At 37.3% G+C, this 15,027-nt stretch overlaps 1 long non-coding RNA gene across 1 annotated transcript in view; it reads right to left on the reverse strand.

The window, feature by feature from the left end:
* The window catches only part of LOC115608418, a 75,588-nt gene extending 68,418 nt beyond the window's left edge, over positions 1-7,170 (reverse strand). The window contains exons 1-2 of the long non-coding RNA XR_003991538.1: positions 7,013-7,170; positions 6,754-6,855 (exon numbers count right to left, since the gene is read on the reverse strand). This is a non-coding gene — a long non-coding RNA (uncharacterized LOC115608418). The remainder of the gene's footprint in view (positions 1-6,753; positions 6,856-7,012) is intronic.
* Positions 7,171-15,027: the final 7,857 nt, after the last annotated feature.

The raw sequence follows: 15,027 nt of genomic DNA on the forward strand, positions 1-15,027 counted from the left end.
GTATGGTCAGAAACCTTTTTCTTTTAAATTAAATGCAAATAAATAAACAAGTTATTACTTATATTGTATTAGTCAGTATGAATCACATATTTGGCATACAATATATATTCCTGCACCCAAATGAAAGTAATTGCCTTTTGAATACTAATCAGACACCCTCACATACAAGACAGAAATCAACTCTGGATTTTTTTGTTATTTGCATTATCTCAACGCCTAAAAGCTCCCATGGCCAAGCCGGGAACCGTATCACTCCAGTGTGTGTACAAACACACACACTCACATCCCGAGAAGGATCAAAAGAACTTGGAAACTATCAGAGATGAGATGGTTCTTTCTCCTCTTTTACATACATGAAACCAAGAACGAGGTCAGAAAAAAAAAACCCTGAATAATGAAAGTGTCATGGACTGACACTTCATGAGATTATGTAACTGTAAATTCTACATGCTTCACAGTGAAAGAATTTACCAATCTTTAATTTAAAATAATTGAGGGATGTGAGAGAAATAGTCGAGGGTGAAAACAGTGGTTAATATTCTTTCAAGTTTCTTTACGGCTCCGAAGTGTTTGATGCCTCTCTGATACAAAGCAAAAGACTCCTTGGCTACCAATAATATTCTAAGATTGCTTAACACTGTGGAGTCGTCATCTACTAATTTGTCAAAAGTATTCTGCAACAGTTCAAAAAGTATTCTGCAACAGTGTAAAAATCATAAAGTATTTTAGATAACACATAGATTCACCTATAGGTCAGAATATTATTGCTATTGTTTTCCTATTGTTTTTAAAAGCACAGTAGCTATTTATTTAAGAAAGTGAATGCAAAGTATGAAAAATCATGATCTCTCTCTGTCAGTCTTGGAGCCTCATGGCTCTGGCAAAAAACTGTGCAGTCTTAGTGTGAGGCACCACCTGAGTACCAGATGTAAGACAATTGTGTATGCAGTGGGGAACTGAGGCATGATAGTGTCAAATCTGTTGATATGCTAATATATATATATATATGTAATATTCTTCCACCTTCCTCTCAGCAGGGGGCTTGTTCAGACAATTTAAATGTGATTTTCTCTATCTCCTCTACTTTCACTTAAAAAGCACAATGTGTTTTAGAATTCTTTGTCTCCTCAAGTTTTAAATGACTACTAGCACTTTCACTGGGAGTTTTTCTGATCCCCAGCTCAGTTTCCTTCTCTCAGCTGGTCATAAAACTACCCAACAAGCTCATGAACATGCTTATGTGCAGGAATGTTAAACAGATATGCTTTTGCATTGAAATGAATTTGCACCCATTTTGACATGGGAATTTTACATGGGAATGAACCTTTCATGTGTGGGACTAATAGATAAAAATTAATATCTTTCATAATTGACTGACCACTTAACCAACCTTGAGTCTGGAGTTTCTTTTTCATAGTTCTCTCATAAAAATCAGAGGTTTGGGTTGGTTTGTTTCTTTGGGTTTTTGTGGTTTGGGTTTTTTTTGTTTTGTTTGTTTGTTTGTTGGTTTGGTTGGGTGTTTTTTGGTTTGTTTTTTTTTTTTTTCCAGAAAAAACATTTAAAATCATAAATAGAATACTAAGAAACATTAATTGGCTTTTGCTGGGGTAAATATTATGCTTTATGTCTGCGTATACATATATATATATACAGGTTTATGTTAATGCTGACTAGTATTGTAATACTAGAAATAAGTTTGGATCAACAAATTTTAATATCCATTACAGTGAGGTAAGGTAAACCTGAGACCCAAATATTCTAATATCTAAACTTTGAGAAAGTTTAGGAATTTGTTGATGGCCTAGAGGGATCCAAGAAATTATTGGCACCAGACAACACTGATCTTTTGAGAACAGTTAGTTTTGAATTGGAAACTTTATTTTCGGATGTCTTCCTAAATAAATTGTTCTGTATAACTTGGTTCTATTGTTAGAACTCTTGGGGAGGGGCCGAGGGGGGAAGGAAGAGGGTAGGACACGACTGTAGTGAGCAGAAATGAGCAGAAAAACTGTCAGACCTATGCAAACAGATAAACCAAAGGCAACGATATTCTTTTCTGAACCTTTTGGGCAGCCAGTCCCAGGACATCATACCTATTAACTGTGCTTTCTCCAACTTGTACAAACTCCTGTCACTGAGGTTTTTCTAGTGTTGTGCTGGTTCTGCTCTGCCTCTCTCCAGAAGTGTGGCAGATAGGATTTCTGCTAAGGAAGCCCACATGGGCTTCTTGTTGGATGGGGAGAAGAAGGCTACTTCTAAATATTTGAATTGCTTTAACTTTGGCTGGGAGTAAAAAGGCTTACAAATGGCATTTCTTATCAGCAACCACAGCCTCAAAGCACATCAATCTGTTTTACCTTGTCAGTGAATGAAAGAGCTTTAGCACAACCCAATGTTACACTAAGTTCATTGTTCTGTTCCAATGTTGCCATTGCTATTTTTCTCTGAGGTTACATGATTTCAAACTATTTTGTGTGTATTCGATCTCTTCTATTTTTCAGAGACCAGCCGGATGACTTGTCAGCAATTCAGTAGGAAGAAGGAAGGTAACAGTAACTGCTGTCTGGGGTGGGCTGTGATAAGAAGTAAAAGTTGGATTAAAATCCGTAGTGATTGACCCCAGGAAGTTCAGCCTCTTGATTCAAGACCATTTCTTTTACACAATCAAAAAAGGCTCCACCCTTTCAAAACTGTAGAAAATGCAGAGCATCTTACTGTATGTGTGCATTCATGGAAAAGAAAATGCTACATTCAGACCAGGTATTCCCATATAGGAAATGTTGTGGGGCAGGGGTGGCTTGGTTGAATGGTTGGTTTTCATAATCAGAAAAATGAAACAAAACCATGTAATTTAACCAGTCAGTTGGAACTATCTCTATATAGCTCAAATAACTCCAAATAATCTGACAGAATTTTTATCAATCAGTCCCTCCATTTAAAAAATAACATGTATGAAGCAATCATAACCAATTTATGGATATTTTGTTAGTAGAAGAAGAAACCATATTCAGCAGATAAATTATGCATTACAAATTATTCCCCCAGGATCCAATTCAGAATGCTATTATATTACAAAATTCTGGACTGTATTTATACCTTTGTTTGGCTGATCATCAGACAGACACATAACAACACATTGTGTGTGAGCACTTTTCTTAGGGCTTTTCCAGTATAAGTTCAATGGGTAGCAGCTGCTCTTTCATGATGTGCTTCAGCCAACCTGCTACAACCTACTTTTCCTCAAGAAAGATGACTTCTTTCATAATGCATAAGGCATAAAGACTTTTGTGGCTTACTTCTGGACTCAAGCGGGAGACTATTCCAGCTGCCCATATCTGAAGTCTGTGCTCAAGTGCATAGGTCAGGGAATTCTCCATCCAAGAGCTAATACAACTTGTTGTGCCTTCTGAGATTTCAGGTTTAGGAACACAGTTCTTGCAATGTGATTCTATGGCCATAGAAAGAAATTGGCCCTTTATACCACATTTGAAAAATAGCATCCTTTGTCTACCTCCTAAATTGTAATAGGAATATATAGTGAAGTGCTCAGCTTGTCCTTTTTTCGTGATCTATATCCTCTAGGGCATTGAACTGAAGTTACTTGTGTCTCAGATCAAAGTCATTTCACTTAGAAACTCAGGTTGAGCTTGAAGGCACAGTCTCTTAAGTGAAGGTCAATGGTTTATCCATTACTGCACCCAACCCCAAATTATTTTTGCAATTAGTAATATTTATATCTGTTTTTATAGTGTAAAAGAATAAAGAAAGGATAGTCAGCATTTTCAAGAAATACAAGTTAAAGGTGTCCTATCATTTAAAATGATATATCATGTTAGAAAGGAAACTTAAAAGCTGGCATATGCAATCTAAAATTAAATACAGATTTTGAATTTCAGGCTGTGAAGCTAAAAAGATCAAAGGAAACTCTTTACAGTTCTTTGGAATTTGGTATTATACTTTCCAGGAGGTCATTTACTCCCATAATTTAGTCTGACTTATTTTGGCTTCAGTTCCATTAAAAGTATGTAGCAAAAAGAGGGTCTCTTTTTACTTTAATTTTTAACTGCAACCTGTCAGTTAAAGGAAAAAAAAAAAAAAAGAAAAAAGACTGTCTGGAAGAGGATGATCTACAGAAGTACTAATAGCTTTCAAATCTTTTTACTTTTTGAGCCTGATATGGCTAAAAACTTATCTGAAAAGACTGTATTTTAACCCTTTTGACTGTTCCTGGACATAATGTGTGCTTTTATTTAAAGGGAAGTTATTCACTGTCCTTGAATATATTCTGTCATTTCCCCAGTAACATCTCCCTGGACTGCAATGCCTTGCCTTTTTGGACAAAAAAGTAGGAGGACCACAAGTTTAAGTTATAATCCTATAGGCAAACATCAAAAGCACGCTTGTTAAAAGTCAGAGAAGTATCCAGAAGTTTACCTACTCTCTGGAGAAACCCAAGAATGAGCAGATACCTGCTGGGATGTGAAGGCAGTGCTGATGGGGCTTAGCAGACTAAAACGTAGTCTTACTTGACTGCATTTTGTGAGCAAGAAAAGCAAGAGTGGTTTCAAAAGGATAAGAAAAATTTAAAAGAGCTTTTGCTTTTCAGAAAAGATGTGGTATAGTTCTGAGGTCATTATTTATTTTATCTATACCAGTTTCCACAAACAGGACCTAAAGAAATCAAAAAAATAAGAGATGCAGGTACTTTATCTTCCAAGACTACTTTAAGACCACATGGTGGGAGCAGCAGAGGTGGTAACGGAATGCTCTTTACTGAAATAGAAAGTCACCTTCCTCCATCAGCACTGAGGAATGCGAAGAGGCAGTACAACAGCTCAACTTTCTGTCTTTGAGAGGCTGGCCTTGGCCAGGTTTAAGGCTGGGGAAGGGGACAGAGAGATCCATCCTGTGAAAGGGATTTCCTCATGCTTGACATTCAGGCTTTCATCATTGCAGGAAAGTCCCAGCAAAACCACCCAAGAGCTGTATGATCTCACTTTTTTATTATACTGAAAGATGTATTTGCAGAAGCATTCATGGGGACAATTCAGCCTTAGGACTTGTATCCAATGCTGCAGTATGTTTATATATACATATATATTGTTTTGCTTCTGGTTTTGACCACATCATTTATTTATTTTGTCATCTTACACCACAGCAGCTATTTTGTACCTAGTTCAGTAGGGTGCACACAGCTGATGGTGACTCTTATTTGTTCACCCCTTCTCTCCTTGAGGTTTTCATTTACTCTCTAAATTGTTATGACTAGAAGTTTTTGAGTGGTTTTTTTACCTTCTCTGTAATACAATAGGGTAAACAAAACTACAAGAACAACAGTAGAATCATAAAGAATGTGATAGACTGGCCTTCTCTCTGGCACTTGGGAAAACTGTGGCTCTTGCTATTCCATTACAGTAGACTAATGATAGTCTAGTGTATACTAATAATTTCCCAGCAAGATATGTGCTTGAAAATATCTTCCTGTTCCTGTACGATTGATGCTTCTGAAAACATAACTGTTTCCGTCAGACAGAACCATATTAGAAATGTTACTAATGCTTTTTTGCAGTAAAGAGTAGTGGCAGCAGAGAGGTTAATTCTCCTCTTTTCATGCAGGTATCTTCTTAGAAGAGAAGTGATTAAAGGAGTTTCTCTTTTGGTATAAAAGTGTTTTTCTAATCTTGTTGAAGTGCCTAAAATGTGTTTGAAGAGCCAGATAAAAGCACGGCTTCTTATTTAATGAGTTACCAGTTATATGTTCCAGTGTTTATTTTGTTCTGACATTGAAACATATTTTCTTAAAATGTCTCTTCCTTCACCACAGTCAATAGGTAGTAATGATGCAAGACATTTAGAATGAATTTCAACATTAGGTACAAAAGAATAGCTCTCTCCCAAAATTGTACAACTGCACAAAGCCAGAAACAGATCATCCATTTTAAAAAATGTTGAAATGTTGAGAATATTTTAATTTCTCAGGGTCATTTGGGACAACATCAGAATTTGTGTTGCAATTTCTCAGCAAGTTACCTACTAGACTGAGGGTATCCAGAAAAAAATAGCCCATTCCTGACAACTGTGGTACTCAAAATGATTATACTGATTTTCCAATGCCAGGAATCTGATCCCCAAATACTTCTTTTGGTTGTTCTTTCTTTCTTTTTCTTTTCATTTTTCTCTTCTCTTTTCTTCTCTTTCTTTCTTTCTTTCTTTTTTTCCCCCCTTTTTTTTTTTTATGTGGGTTAAATTATTTTTTTCTTTATCAAATATTCATGCCTGGTAGAAAACTATTCACATTAGAAAACTGCATAACTTAGTTTAAATCATGGATGATAGAATCCCCCATTTCATGCTAGATGGAAGAAAAAGCCTCGCTATAGTCAAGGAAATCTCTAGCTAGAAAGACTAGCATTGTACCATGCTGCAAATGTTCTCTGCTGGCATTAGATCCTTCAGTGGAAAATTAGGTGCAGACCTAGGTTGTTTATTGAACTAAAGGCATACATGTGCTAAAGACAGCTCTCTGTTCTTTACAAAGGTATCGACTGCTTCTATCATCATAGGATTCCCCACTATGCTTTACCACTGGGGAAGGAATAGATCCAAAGCAGAGAAAGAAAAGGTGTCTGAGCACATGCAGAACTTCCCTGAACAGCAGTGGCTTTTTGTGCTGCTACCATGTATTTAAAAAACTATTACAACTGAAAAAAAAAACCCCAAAGGCAGAGTTGATATATGCAAAAGGAGGCTTACCTGTGATCTCTGATTACCCGGTTCTCCACAGAGCAGCATGCATTTTCTGGAATCGTGTGTCTGCAATGTCCTGTCTACATCTGGACATCTAAATGGGTTGACCTTCATGGATCACACAATAGATTCATGGGTTAAAATGGCCAAAAGGAAATTTCACTGTAGGATGGAATTTGGTTGACTTGAAAATAAATTAGATGGTGTAGCATGTTAGCAAAAGTTCTGATTGTACCTGCTCCGCATAGAAATAGTTAGGCCTTACCTTAACACTGCTCTTCTCAGCAATTGAGATTCTCCAGGTTAAACATTGCTTTTTTAACTGTTCCTCTGTCCTCTTCATCTAAACCCAGCTGCCCTCTCTTTTCCCAGAAATTGCAAGAGTTGGAAGGCGCAGCAGTCCAGCTTCAGTATCCATTGAGATCAAACCTAAAGAAATGGACCCATCTCTATTCAAAATGAATTTCCTTTATACAAAAAACACAAAGGAAACTGAAGCTACATTTCTAAATACTGAAAAGCAAAGAATAAAAGATGACTTTTCCCTTAAAGTGTTCCATGTCAACGTCATTTAGTGCTTTGGCAAATCCCAGGATACTCTAGGAGGACTAGTTTAGGGTAGCAAGCCATGCACATACCTTTTCATTAGCCTCTTATTTTCAAACAGAGGCCTGCAGAAATGCCAGTGCTCTGAACCCTCACAGGGGGATGGAGCAAACAGAAAAGATCTTGTTAAAACTGTCCTTCTCCAAAGACTATTTTCCCCCTTCTTTTTAAAATACTCTTCTCTGGGAAAAGAGAAACCAGGTTTAGCTGAATATGTCTTCACCGTGCAAACTTCCAGTGTTTTGCTGTGTTTGTCAATGCCACCAATCAGTTGTGGAATTGCTTCCTATTTGTCTCTGAGTAAGGAAGCTGAAATTCTAGATGAAATGGCTTGTGTATATGGATAGATTTTGTGAGATTAGACTGTATGTGCTAAGGCTTCTGCTCTTCCTGTGTAAACCCATGATTAACTATCATTACTATTTAGTTACACAGAAGCAGTGCTTACACAAGGCTAGTGCCTTGCTCTTGTGTGCTGCTTTCTGTCACTCATCCTTCAACCTGGAATCTTTTATTTAACATTAGAAGTACCTTGAAAGTACTTCTATCATCCCTAGCAATCCCCCTCTGCTTTGTAATATATAGTCTTTCCAAGCATCTCTGCTAACTAATTTTTCCCTCTCTTCTCTCTTTTTTCTCCTTCATTAAAACAGCCTTTTTAATCCTTTTCTGCCTTAAAAACAGCTTTTTTTTTTTCTCTCAGAGTTTTTTTCTTTTCAACCTTTACTTAACTCTGAGAACTTAAACTTCTCAAGGCAGATCTTCAGACCGTGGGATAATAACAGCAACAGCAACAACAACAACAACAATAATAATGATAATGATAATGATAATAATTTGGAACTATATGTGGATGATTTTATATAGAAATTACAAAGCAAATAATAGAGTGATATTGAGATTGTAACATTATGCAAGGAGAGTGACATAATTTAAGTGAATCAATAAAGGTTAATGAAACCTAGATCTCATCAGAATAACTTGATATCTTTTGATGAAAACTTTAGGATGTTATACATGTATCAGGAAAAATGACAGGTTTTATGTGAAGTGCTTTGCTTTGATATCACGCAGCATTTTATTACAAAACCTGAATATTACAAAATCAATATGGTACATATCAAATGCGTTAAACATGACGTTGGTCTCAAAATATAGTTGGATCATCCACTGAGTATGTACATTTCTAGTGTGTTGTTAATCTTACTATATTTCATATCTTAACTCATGGTGTGGAAGAAAAGAGTCACAATTAGTTGTAGTAAACACTAAGTGTGAATAGAGGATATACATAAAAGATGAAGGAATAACAAAAACTGTTACAGGATACTTTGGGCACAATTAAGTTGAGAACAATCAAACTATGCATTTTGGTGAAGGTAAGATCATATAGTAAGTAACAAAAACGATGCGTGTGGGCACTTAAAGGAGATTGCACTTGTCCTAGAAAACAAATATGCTGAAAGGATTGGCAGGTGAAGAACAGTTCTATGTAAAATTTTAGTGTGACCATGAAGCCAAAAGGTCCTATCTTACTCCTGGTGAGGCAAAAAGGGATTTTAAGTATTGCCTCCATGGTGAGATGACCTCTTCTGAAATACTGTTTCTTATTCCAGAAACCAGGTTTGTAGAGAAGTAGAACAATAAAGAGGAGCCTCAGAAGAGACAGGAGTATGATTAAAGGCCAAATAATCTACTGTGTAGCGAGAAACACCAAAAGCACTGCCTACTAATTTGTCAAAGTAAAAATTAACGGCTGATTTAATTTGATTCTAGAAGCATGTATACGAAAAGAAATGTGATAATGCATGCCTCTTCAGTCTAATTAATGAAAACAACACAATTTTCAGTGAATCCAAAGGATCTCACAAACTCTGATTCAAAAAAAGTATAAATTTTTCCCAGTAAGGGTTGTTAATTATCAAAAAAGTTCTGTAGTCCTGTGGTAGTTTCTCCATCACTGAAAATTTAAGCATTAGAGCTGGATGTTTTTTCCTGAAGAAAGGATGAACAAGACTGAATTCAAAGAAATCCTGTGGTATACAGGAGGTCAGACAAGATGTTTAGATGTCCCCTTCTGTTTTCACAGTCTATGAATCTAAGCAGGTACTGGATCAAAGAATTTATCATCTTGTCTTCTATGGGATTACTCACATACTTTAAGTTGAACAGGTGTTTAAGTGCTTTGCTGGATCAGGGCCAAACAGAGCTGGTGTCATGCCATTCCAGTGCCCCTTTTACAGCTGTGGCAGAACAGGACTTGAAGCTGGTATACTACAGGTGGTCACACTGCTCCAAGTAATTGGCTTAGAAAACAGTACAGATTAAATGGTGCAACTAGAAGTAATTTTGAAAGGGAGTCCTGGATTGTGGAACTACTAATACGTGAAAATTGCAGCTGTGTGTCTCAAGTGATGAACAGAAGAGGTTTTTGGAGACTTATCAAATTATTAGTCCAGGATGCCCCGCTATAAAAGAACCAGTTTTGCAGGGAGATGCTACACTGAGGTAGGAATTATCTTCAAATAAACTGTATACACTGCAGAAGACTGTCCTAATCACTTTCTTAACTGATGCAGCTAGAGTAGTATTACATAGTTGTGTAGGAAAGATCTTACTAACATACTGGTGATTGTAGCTTGCTTTCTTTTCTCAGCTTTCTCAATCCTTACGCTATGTTATAACTAATTTAATAATCTGATTTATTATTATATCTGCAGAGGTGTAGGATTATGTCTGGGCAAAGGATGCCTGAGAATTTTACACAATTCGTCTGGCTTTGATGTGTACCAGATCAAAATTAAGTTTTACGAGGAAGAGCTGGATGGAAAGGATCTGCTAAAAGACTTATAATCTTACTGCACCAAGTTATTGTCCTTTTATCTTTTTTTTTTTTTCCCCCTGCTTATCTTTCCTTATACACCATTGCTGCTATCTGGTAAATGCTTTTTTTTTTGTGTATCTCCTCAGACTTCTCCATCTATCTACTATTGTTCTGCCAATATACTGGTGGAGAAGATCTGGTCCCCACATCCTGCAGCTTTTGTGCTACAGCTTACTGTCCACTATGTGTTTTATTTGGTTAGATAACCCCAAACTATGGGATACATACAATAGTATACAAGATACATCAAAGTGTTATGTTAAACCTGTGTGAAGAGCTAAATGCCTTCTCCTCCTGTCCTCACTGTTTCTATTGACAGTACTAGCTAAGTGAAGTATGTTTGAAAATTACATTTGAAACTGCTACAGTTCCATCTTTTCCAAAATTTCTCAAAATATATTTGGGAAGTGCTGGTTCCTTTCAAAATGAAGATGAATACTCTAAGGTATGGCTTGGCCAAAATGCTAATCTCATTAAATGATGCCAGACCACATTAACTCTGAGGTATTGCTCAGTACCTCAGGAAAACCCCAGCCAACAGGATCAGGTTTACTGAACTTGCTATTGACTCCCTGAGTCATATTCTCTGCCTGTGGCTGCTCCAGGTGAAGTAGGGGAGCTGGAAATGTGGAGACCAGAAAGACTCTTACGTGAGTGAGCGAGTATTTGGTGAACATTTAGGCTATGTTCTTCAAAAGGTGCCTCATGGACAATCTCAGTACACTCAGGGTGGTGTTCTGGCGCAGAGGAAGGTTTGCTCTAACGATGCTGCCTTTATACAACTGCTCAGAGAGCCATAGCAAGCCAGCCTGTCATAGGGCAGTCCTGTTCAGAGTCATCTACGGCAGGAGACTCAGAGCTGAAAGATCAGCAATAGCTGCCTTTTGAAATTTCCCATCTCTTTCAAACGCTGTGTCAAGTAGAGCTTTACAGAACACAGAGATTCATGCTTTTAAAGTGGCCACAAATTCTTGTGTATCTCCCACTCCTGAGAAGAGAACTATAAAATCTTTGGGGTTTGTTGTTTGTATTTAAAAGCCCTCAAGCATCTTCTTTGGTAGGTCTGTATGCACACTGCAATTATGCATGCATTAAGCACTAAATGAAAACAAAAGGCATTTAACGTTAGTTACACTGGAAAGTCACCATATTGTGATCATACACAGCACCACTATTGCTGCTCAGCTAGATATCCCACTTTCATGCAAACAACAGAGCCAAATTGAATTACATAAAACGAAGCTACATACTGACTCCCAGCAGTATGTTTTGACAAAACACTTTGTCTACTTAAATGATTTCAGGTGCTGTAGTCAAAAGCCTTGACTGCAAATAATGGGTTCATAAAACCTATCTTTAAAATTTTACCTGACAGTAATGCTGTTCAAATATCTGCACTTCTAGTTCACCTTCTCCACTTGTTTACATCAGGATTTTAATAGAGTGGCTGTCACAGAACAACAGCTAAAGGCCACTGTTTGACAAGTTGCTATAAAAATAGACTGTTTAAAATGAGAATTTCCTTCCTAAATTCAGCCATCACAAAAAGGTGGTGGTTAGGAAAATATTGAAGAGAGACAATTTCTAAGAGGACTGCAATAAAGTCTTTTCAAGTTCAGTGACATTCTAACCAGCAATGACTTTGTAAGAAACTACATTTCCCATCTGACTTCAGTTTTACTGAGAAATGACAAAAATACAAGGAAAACAGATGGATAAAGGAAAAGTCAGGAGATAAATAGATAGATAGATATTTCATTTTTTGATTGGCTCATTTAGTCTCCATATATAATATCTGAAAAATAAATGGACTACCTCTCCTTAACTACCTGAAGAAAGAAATTAAACACTCAGGAAAGCCTCCAAAGTTTACACATAGCTTAAAAAAATAAGGCAGACCTTCCATCAGTGCCCTACCATTGAGCTGCTGGCTTTCCCCACACAGAATGGCTGTGCAGAAGGTAAGTGGATGCTGATGGCCCTACTTGACCTCCAGGCATGCACATCCAAGGCCCAACTGGCAAGAAGCCACCTTACACAGCAGCAAATCTACACTGAATTGCTCTCATCATGCAAGGTATGAGGTATGGAGAGGGAGTGTATTTTAGCCTCTCAGTTCTTTCCTGAGGAGAAGGCATGATTTGGAAGGTGGTTTACTCTGCTCTGGCAAGAGGAGTGTGTAGCCACTGCTGTGCTCTTCTGTCATGAGACAGAATTGTATATTTCTGAGTTTTGTCAAAAAGAGAGCAACTCCCCATCATCTCTAATAGCTGGTTAAGTAGTACAACTGAATCCTGTCTGAATTCAGTATCATGCAGAGTAAGATTTCTGTGGAGCTACTTGTAAAGGAGAATTTCAAAGCCAGAAAGAAGGGCAGAGACATGCAGAATAGCTTAATCTATTAGGTTTGGTTTAATCTAATTTTATGTTGCGGCAAATGCATCATTGCTCTTTCTTGGAGATTTTCAGTCTCAGTAGATTATTCCATAACCCAAAGCCTGGGAAACACAGTAAATAATACTGGTATGCTATATACACAATGCTCCCTCATATTTTATTAGAGCTAGAGATATTTTTGACCACTTCATAGCTATGAAGTATAAAGTCATTATATAGTGGGACAACATGCCTTTTGAGGGGGTTGGTTTGGTTTTGTGAGGTTGGGTTTGTTTTGGTTTTTTTTAGTATGACCTGATTTACTGCTGTGTAACTTCTGAGGCAAAACTTCAACTTTGGATGAGCTTGTACATCAGGACAGGTACAATGACAGGACAAGAGCTGTAGTCTGTGAGAGCAGATATGAGACTGCTAAAGCCCATTCTGCCTAGCTCTACTTGTGTTCACACATATTTCTCTGACTCCTATGCCAGTATTACAGAAGAAATCTTCTTCTACTTATTCAGGGCTCATTTTATAAATCATATTCATCCATTGATCAAAATACCTCTTCCAGATGAGAGAACTGGGCCTACCCTCAGGCCTAATACGGCAAATGTCCTGTATGGCTCTCCAGAGCTACAACACTAATAGCCGTAACAGCAGGACTTCACTACAAGTCTCTGGAGTTCCCACTGAAATCAAAGCCTTAGTGAGCACATACAAGTCTAAGTTAGAGCATGGCACCCCCTCAACAAAAAAAAAAAGTTGACCTAGAGACTGCCCATGTGGAACTACAGAGGAAGAAAACTGAATACTTTCAATTCTGCTGAATCATTTGGAAAAATAATTATGATTATTTAATGAAGAGTGAATTTTATAAAACATTAAGGGACTTCCATGATGCAGAGGGGGCTATGAAACAGGTTTAGATTTCATTCATTAGGTTTAGGTTTAGACTGAGGTGAGTAAATTTAGGCAACTATCCATTTTTAGCTCTAACAAGTCAATTTATGAGACTGCAAAGGCTTTAAATAGTTATTTGCACCATGAAAAATAATAGCTTTATATCCTAGCATTTGTCCATTCTCTCCTTACGTTTTCTGTGAACCCACACAGTTATCACAGGGGATTGGAGCCATGCAAATGCTTTGGGAGGTACTGCCATTGCAGTGCAAAGGGCACAGAACTGATGTGAGCACCTGTGAAACCCATCTGTGCATAGAGCTCCCTAAAGCTGCAAGCCCCTTCCCCTCTCCTTCTCCTGCTTCTGCGGGCTGCAGAATGTCCCTGTCAAGGAGGCAGATACTTACATTAGACATTTTCTCCTTTACCTTATTGTTACATAGTACTAACAGCACAGAATAGCTTGACTTACTCCTTGAATTCCACGAGCTGCTGCAAGGAGGCAGATACTTACATTAGACATTTTCTCCTTTACCTTATTGTTACATAGTACTAACAGCACAGGATAGCTTGACTTACTCCTTGAATTCCACGAGCTGCTGAAGACATGCATTAGATGTTGTGCTCAGACGATGCCTTCAACATCTTTTTTTACAGACAATACGAGAATGCCTATAAATTGTCAGCATGGCTATTATTAAATAAGTTGTACCTGTCCAATGACTTCCAGCAAAGACTATAAAATGCTTTGGCATTAAGAGAAGCCTCTCAATGTTTTCTGAAGAAAGAACTATTTCTGGTCAAGACCCTATGGAGAGATATTGCTGCCATTTGGGTTTCTCTTGTGTTGTCTGGTTCAATTCCCAGTCTCACTTTTTCAAGTCTTTTATTATGATTATTACTAATATTACTCTAATTACAGTAAAAATACAAATGACTGGATTATTATTGAGGCACTTTCTATTCTAGCCCTGACTTTCAATGTCTCAGAGAAGAGTATAAGTGCGTAACTTTTTTTTCTTATTTGCAGTATGTAAACCATCTTCATGGAAAAGGGGATGTTAGGTATAGATCTTATTTTAATTTCTTTTCTTTTCTTTTTCCTATTAAAAGTGCTTATTTTAAAAGAAAAATGGCAAAGTACAGTGATACTCAAAGATACTGAGAAATCTACTCACCTCATACACTATAGGAAGGGATTTAAGAATATGGCCCCAAAACCTGTGCTCTGACCATCAGTCAACAACTCCACTTTTTATGGTAAGTTGTTTTTAAATCAAGAGTACCTGAGAGATGTGTAAGGAAAATTAAGATTGCATATTGATGGAAAAAATGTAAAATACTCTGAAATATAGGACATGGGGTGATGGAGACTGACCCCAGTCACCTATTATTTGTGTAATTTTAATTACTCTCCCTTTAATTTAAGCAGCTGACACACACTTTCGGTGGTGCTCAGAAAGTTAATAGGGCAGCTGAGTAAGGATTTTAAGGTCAGATTCTTGTCC

Source organism: Strigops habroptila, chromosome 5 (assembly GCF_004027225.2).
Source record: "Strigops habroptila isolate Jane chromosome 5, bStrHab1.2.pri, whole genome shotgun sequence".
NCBI lineage: Eukaryota > Metazoa > Chordata > Aves > Psittaciformes > Psittacidae > Strigops > Strigops habroptila.